This window comes from Arachis hypogaea, chromosome 14, assembly GCF_003086295.3.
Source record: "Arachis hypogaea cultivar Tifrunner chromosome 14, arahy.Tifrunner.gnm2.J5K5, whole genome shotgun sequence".
In the NCBI taxonomy this organism is placed as follows: domain Eukaryota; kingdom Viridiplantae; phylum Streptophyta; class Magnoliopsida; order Fabales; family Fabaceae; genus Arachis; species Arachis hypogaea.
Genome location: NC_092049.1, coordinates 74,359,959 through 74,365,932, shown reverse-complemented (window position 1 = coordinate 74,365,932; position 5,974 = coordinate 74,359,959). Strand labels below are relative to the sequence as shown.

Below are 5,974 nucleotides of genomic sequence, written 5' to 3'. Positions count from 1 at the left end.
GATGCTTGGTGACTTCACTGCACCTAATTCCAATTTACATGGAAGAAGCATCTCCATTCCTGCCATTGGAGCAAACAACTTTGAGGTGAAACCTCAATTAGTTTCTCTGATGCAGCAGGACTGCAAGTTTCATGGACTTCCATCTGAAGATCCTTTTCAGTTCTTAACTGAATTCTTGCAGATATGTGATACTGTTAAGACTAATGGAGTAGATCCTGAAGTCTACAAGCTCATGCTTTTCCCTTTTGCTGTGAGAGACAGAGCTAGAATATGGTTGGACTCTCAACCTAAGGATAGCCTGAACTCTTGGGATAAGCTGGTCAAGGCTTTCTTAGCCAAGTTCTTCCCTCCTCAAAAGCTTAGTAAGCTTAGAGTGGATGTTCAAACCTTCAGACAGAAAGAAGGTGAATCCCTCTATGAAGCTTGGGAGAGATACAAGGAACTGACCAAAAAGTGTCCTTCTGACATGCTTTCAGAATGGACCATCTTGGATATATTCTATGATGGTCTGTCTGAGTTAGCTAAGATGTCATTGGATACTTCTGCAGGTGGATCCATTCACCTAAAGAAAATGCCTGCAGAAGCTCAAGAACTCATTGACATGGTTGCTAACAACCAGTTTATATACACTTCTGAGAGGAATCCTGTGAGTAATGGGACGCCTCAGAAGAAGGGAGTTCTTGAAATTGATACTCTGAATGCCATATTGGCTCAGAATAAAATATTGACTCAACAAGTCAATATGATTTCTCAGAGTCTGAATGGAATGCAAGCTGCATCCAACAGTACTCAAGAGGCATCTTCTGAAGAAGAAGCTTATGATCCTGAAAACCCTGTAATAGCAGAGGTAAATTATATGGGTGAACCTTATGGGAACACCTATAACCCCTCATGGAGAAATCACCCAAATTTCTCATGGAAGGATCAACAAAAGCCTCAACAAGGCTTTAATAATGGTGGAAGAAACAGGTTTAGCAATAGTAAGCCTTTTCCATCATCCACTCAGCAACAGATAGAGAACTCTGAACAAAATACCTCTAATTTAGCATACTTAGTCTCTGATCTGTCCAAGGCCACTGTAAGTTTCATGAATGAAACAAGGTCCTCAATTAGAAATTTGGAGGCACAAGTGGGCCAGCTGAGTAAAAGGATCACTGAAATCCCTCCTAGTACTCTCCCAAGCAATACAGAAGAAAATCCAAAAGGAGAGTGCAAGGCCATTGAATTGACCATCATGGCCGAACCCACAAGAGAGGAGGAGGACGTGAATCCCAAGGAGGAAGACCTCCTGGGACGTCCAGTGATCAATAAGGAGTTTCCCTCTGAGGAACCAAAGGAATCTGAGGCTCATCTAGAGACCATAGAGATTCCATTGAACCTCCTTATGCCATTCATGAGCTCTGATGAGTATTCCTCTTCTGAAGAGAATGAGGATGTCACTGAAGATCAAGTTGCCAAGTTCCTTGGTGCAATCATGAAGCTGAATGCCAATTTATTTGGTAATAAGACTTGGGGAGATGAACTTCCCCTGTTCACCAATGAACTAAATGCATTGGATCAACTGAGATTGCCTCAGAAGAAACAGGATCCTGGAAAGTTCCTGATACCTTGTACCATAGGCACCATGACCTTTGAGAAGGCTCTATGTGATCTTGGGTTAGGAATAAACCTCATGTCACTCTCTGTAATGGAGAAACTGGGAATCTTTGAGGTACAAGCTGCTAAAATCTCATTAGAGATGGCAGACAATTCCAGAAAACAGGCTTATGGACAAGTAGAGGACATAGTAGTAAAGGTTGAAGGCCTTTACATCCCTGCTGATTTCATAATCCTAGATACTGGGAAGGATGAGGATGAATCCATAATCCTTGGAAGACCCTTCCTAGCCACAGCAAGAGCTGTGATTGATGTTAACAGAGGTGAACTAGTCCTTCAATTGAATGAGGACTCCCTTGAGTTTAAAACTCAAGGACATCCTTCTGTAAACATGGAAAAGAGGCACAGTAAGCTTCTCTCAAAACAGAGTCAACCAGAGCCCCCACAGTCAAACTCTAAGTTTGGTGTTGGGAGGCCACAACCAAACTCTAAGTTTGGTGTTGAACTCCCATATCCAAACTCTAAGTTTGGTGTTGGGGAGTCTCAACAATGCTCTGAACATCTGTGAGGCTCCATGAGAGCCCACTGTCAAGCTATTGACATTAAAGAAGCGCTTGTTGGGAGGCAACCCAATTTTTATTTAATTATATTTTTATTAGTTATATGTCTTCATAGGTTCATGATCATGTGGAGTCACAAAAACAACTGAAAAAAATTGAAAACGGAATCAAAAATAGTTTAAACGCCAGTAAGGAGCATCTGGCTGGTGTTCAACGCCAGAACAGAGCATGGATCTGGCGTTGAATGCCAGAAACAAGCAGCATCCTGGCGTTCAGACGCTAGAAATGCACAGTGAAGAAGAGCTGGCACTGAACGCCAGAAACAAGAATCTGGCTGGCGTTCAACGCCAGAAATATGTTGCATCTGGGCACTGAACGCCCAGAACAAGCATCAATTCGGGTTTTAAACACCAGAATTGCATGCAAAGGCATTTTACGTGCCTAATAGGTGCAGGGATGCAAATCCTTGATACCTCAGGATCTGTGGACCCCACAGGATCTCCACCTACCACCACTCACTCTCTTCCTTCTTCTCAATGTTCATCCTCTCTTCCCAATAAACACTCTTCCCCAAAACTCTTCACTAATCACCTCAATCTCTCTTCCCTATCACCACTTCACCACTCACATCCATCCACTCTTCCCCATAAACCTACCTCATAAACTCCACCTACCTTCAAAATTCAAAACCAATGTCCCACCCAAACCCACCCTATATGGCCGAACCTTAACCCCCCCTCCCTTCCCTATATAAAGCCCTCCACTCTTCTTCATTTTCACACAACACAACCCTCTCTTCCCCTTCTTGGCCGAATACACCTCTCCCTCCTCTCCTCCATATCTTCTTCTTCTTCTTCATCTATTCTTTCTTCTCTTGCTCAAGGGCGAGCAATATTCTAAGTTTGGTGTGGTAAAAGCATAAGTTTTTTGTTTTTCCATTACCATTGATAGCACCCAAGACCGGAGAATCCTTTAGAAAAGGGAAAGGGAAGACAAAAGCTTCAACCTCCGAGTCATGGGAGATGGAAAGATTCATCTCCAAAGCTCATCAAGACCACTTCTATGATGTTGTGGCCAATAAGAAGGTGATCCCCGAGGTCCCTTTCAAACTCAAGAAAAATAAGTATCCGGAGATCCGACATGAGATCTATAGAAGAGGTTGGAAAGTTCTAACAAACCCCATCTAACAAGTCAGCATCCTGATGGTTCAAGAGTTCTATGCCAATACATGGATCACTAAGAACCATGATCAAAGTAAGAACCCGAATCCAAAGAATTATATTACAATGGTTTGGGGGAAATACTTAGATTTTAGTCCGGATAATGTGAGGTTGGCGTTTAACTTGCCTATGATGCAAGGAGATGCACGCCCCTACACAAGAAGGGTCAACTTTAATCAAAGGTTGGACCAAGTCCTCATGGACATATGTGTGGAAGGAGCTCAATGGAAGATTGACTCCAAAGGCAAGCCGATTCAATTAAGAAGACTGGACCTTAAGCCTGTGGCTAGAGGATGGTTGGAGTTCATCCAACGCTCCATTATCCCCACTAGCAACCGATCTGAAGTTACTGCGGATCGGGCCATCATGATTCATAGCATCATGATTGGAGAGGAAGTAGAAGTTCATGAAGTCATCTCCCTTGAACTCTACAAAATAGCCGAAAAGCCCTCCCCTTGGACAAGGCTAGCTTTTCCTCATCTTATTTGCCATCTATGTTACTCAGCTGGAGCTTTCATAGAAGGAGACATTCCCATTGAGGAAGAGAAGCCCATCACTAAGAAAAAGATGGAGCAAACAAGAGAGCCCGCTCATGGAGCTCAAGAAACACACGAGGAAGCTCACCATCAAAAAATTCCTGAGATACCTCAAGTGATGCACCTTCCTCCACAAAACTTTTGGGAGCAAATCAACACCTCCCTAGGAGAATTAAGTTCCAACATGGGACAATTATGGGTGGAACATCAAGAGCACTCCATCATCCTTCATGAAATAAGATAAGATCAAAAAGCAATGAGGGAGGAGCAACAAAGACAAGGAAGAGACATAGAAGAGCTCAAGGACATCATTGGTTCCTCAAGAAGGAAACGTGACCATCACTAAGGTGGACTCATTCCTTGTTCTTACATTCTCTGTTTTTCGTTTTCTTTATGTTAAGTGCTTATCTATGTTTGTGTCTTATTACATGATCATTAGTAGTTAGTAACTATGTCTTAAAGTTATAAATGTCCTATGAATCCATCACCTTTCTTAAATGAAAAATGTTTAATTCAAAAGAACAAGAAGTACATGAATTTCAAATTTATCCTTGAACTTAGTTTAATTATATTGATGTGGTGACAATACTTTTTGTTTTCTGAATGAATGCTTGAACAGTGCATATGTCTTTTGAAGTTGTTGTTTAAGAATGTTAAATATGTTGGCTCTTGAAAGAATGATGACAAGGAGACATGTTATTTGATAATCTGAAAAATCATAAAAATGATTCTTGAAGCAAGAAAAAGCAGTGAATACAAAGCTTGCAGAAAAAAAAATGGCAAAAAAAAATATAGAAAGAAAAAGAAAAAGCAAGCAGAAAAAGCCAAAAGCTCTTAAAACCAAAAGGCAAGAGCAAAAAGCCAATAACCGTTAAAAACAAAAGGCAAGGGTAAATAAAAAGGATCCCAAGGCTTTGAGCATAAGTGGATAGGAGGGCCTAAAGGAATAAAATCCTGGCCTAAGCGGCTAAACCAAGCTGTCCCTAACCATGTGCTTGTGGCATGAAGGTGTCAAGTAAAAACTTGAGACTGAGCAGTTAAAGTCAAGGTCCAAAGCAAAAGAAGAGTGTGCTTAAGAACCCTGGACACCTCTAATTGGGGACTTTAGCAAAGCTGAGTCACAATCTGAAAAGGTTCACCCAATTATGTGTCTGTGGCATTTATGTATCCGGTGGTAATACTGGAAAACAAAGTGCTTAGGGCCACGGCCAAGACTCATAAAGTAGCTGTGTTCAAGAATCAACATACTGAACTAGGAGAATCAATAACACTATCTGAACTCTGAGTTCCTATAGATGTCAATCATTCTGAACTTCAATGGATAAAGTGAGATGCCAAAACAATTCAAGAGGCAAAAAGCTACAAGTCCCGCTCATCTGATTGGAGCTATGTTTCATTGATAGTTTGGAATTTATAGTATATTCTCTTCTTTTTATCCTATTTGATTTTCAGTTGCTTGGGGACAAGCAACAATTTAAGTTTGGTGTTGTGATGAGCGGATAATTTATACGCTTTTTGGCATTGTTTTTAGTATGTTTTTAGTAGAATCTAGTTACTTTTAGGGATGTTTTCATTAGTTTTTACTATGAGTTTGTGTGTTTTTCTATGATTTCAGGTATTTTCTGGCTGAAATTGAAGGACTTGAGCAAAAATCAGATTCAGAGGTTGAAGAAGGACTGCTGATGCTGTTGGATTCTGACCTCCCTGCACTCAAAGTGGATTTTCTGGAGCTACAGAACTAAAAATGGCGCGCTTCTAATTGCGTTGGAAAGTAGACATCCAGGGCTTTCCAGCAATATATAATAGTCCATACTTTGGCCGAGTTTAGATGACGCAAAAGGGCGTTGAACGCCAGTTCTACGCTGCAGTCTGGAGTTAAATGCCAGAAACACGTCACAAGCCAGAGTTGAACGCTAGAAATACGTTACAAACTGGCGTTCAACTCCAAGAATGACCTCTCCACGTGTAAACTTCAAGCTCAGCCCAAGCTCACACCAAGTGGGCCCCAGAAGTGGATTTATGCATCAATTACTTACTTCTGTAAACCCTAGTAACTAGTTTA

At 41.3% G+C, this 5,974-nt stretch overlaps 1 non-coding gene across 1 annotated transcript; it reads right to left on the bottom strand.

Moving 5' to 3' along the window:
• Positions 1-364: 364 nt before the first annotated feature.
• On the bottom strand, positions 365-472 carry LOC112746251 (small nucleolar RNA R71). The gene has a single exon (XR_003174144.1). It is a non-coding gene; the product is annotated as a small nucleolar RNA R71 (small nucleolar RNA).
• Between the last annotated feature and the right edge of the window lie 5,502 nt (positions 473-5,974).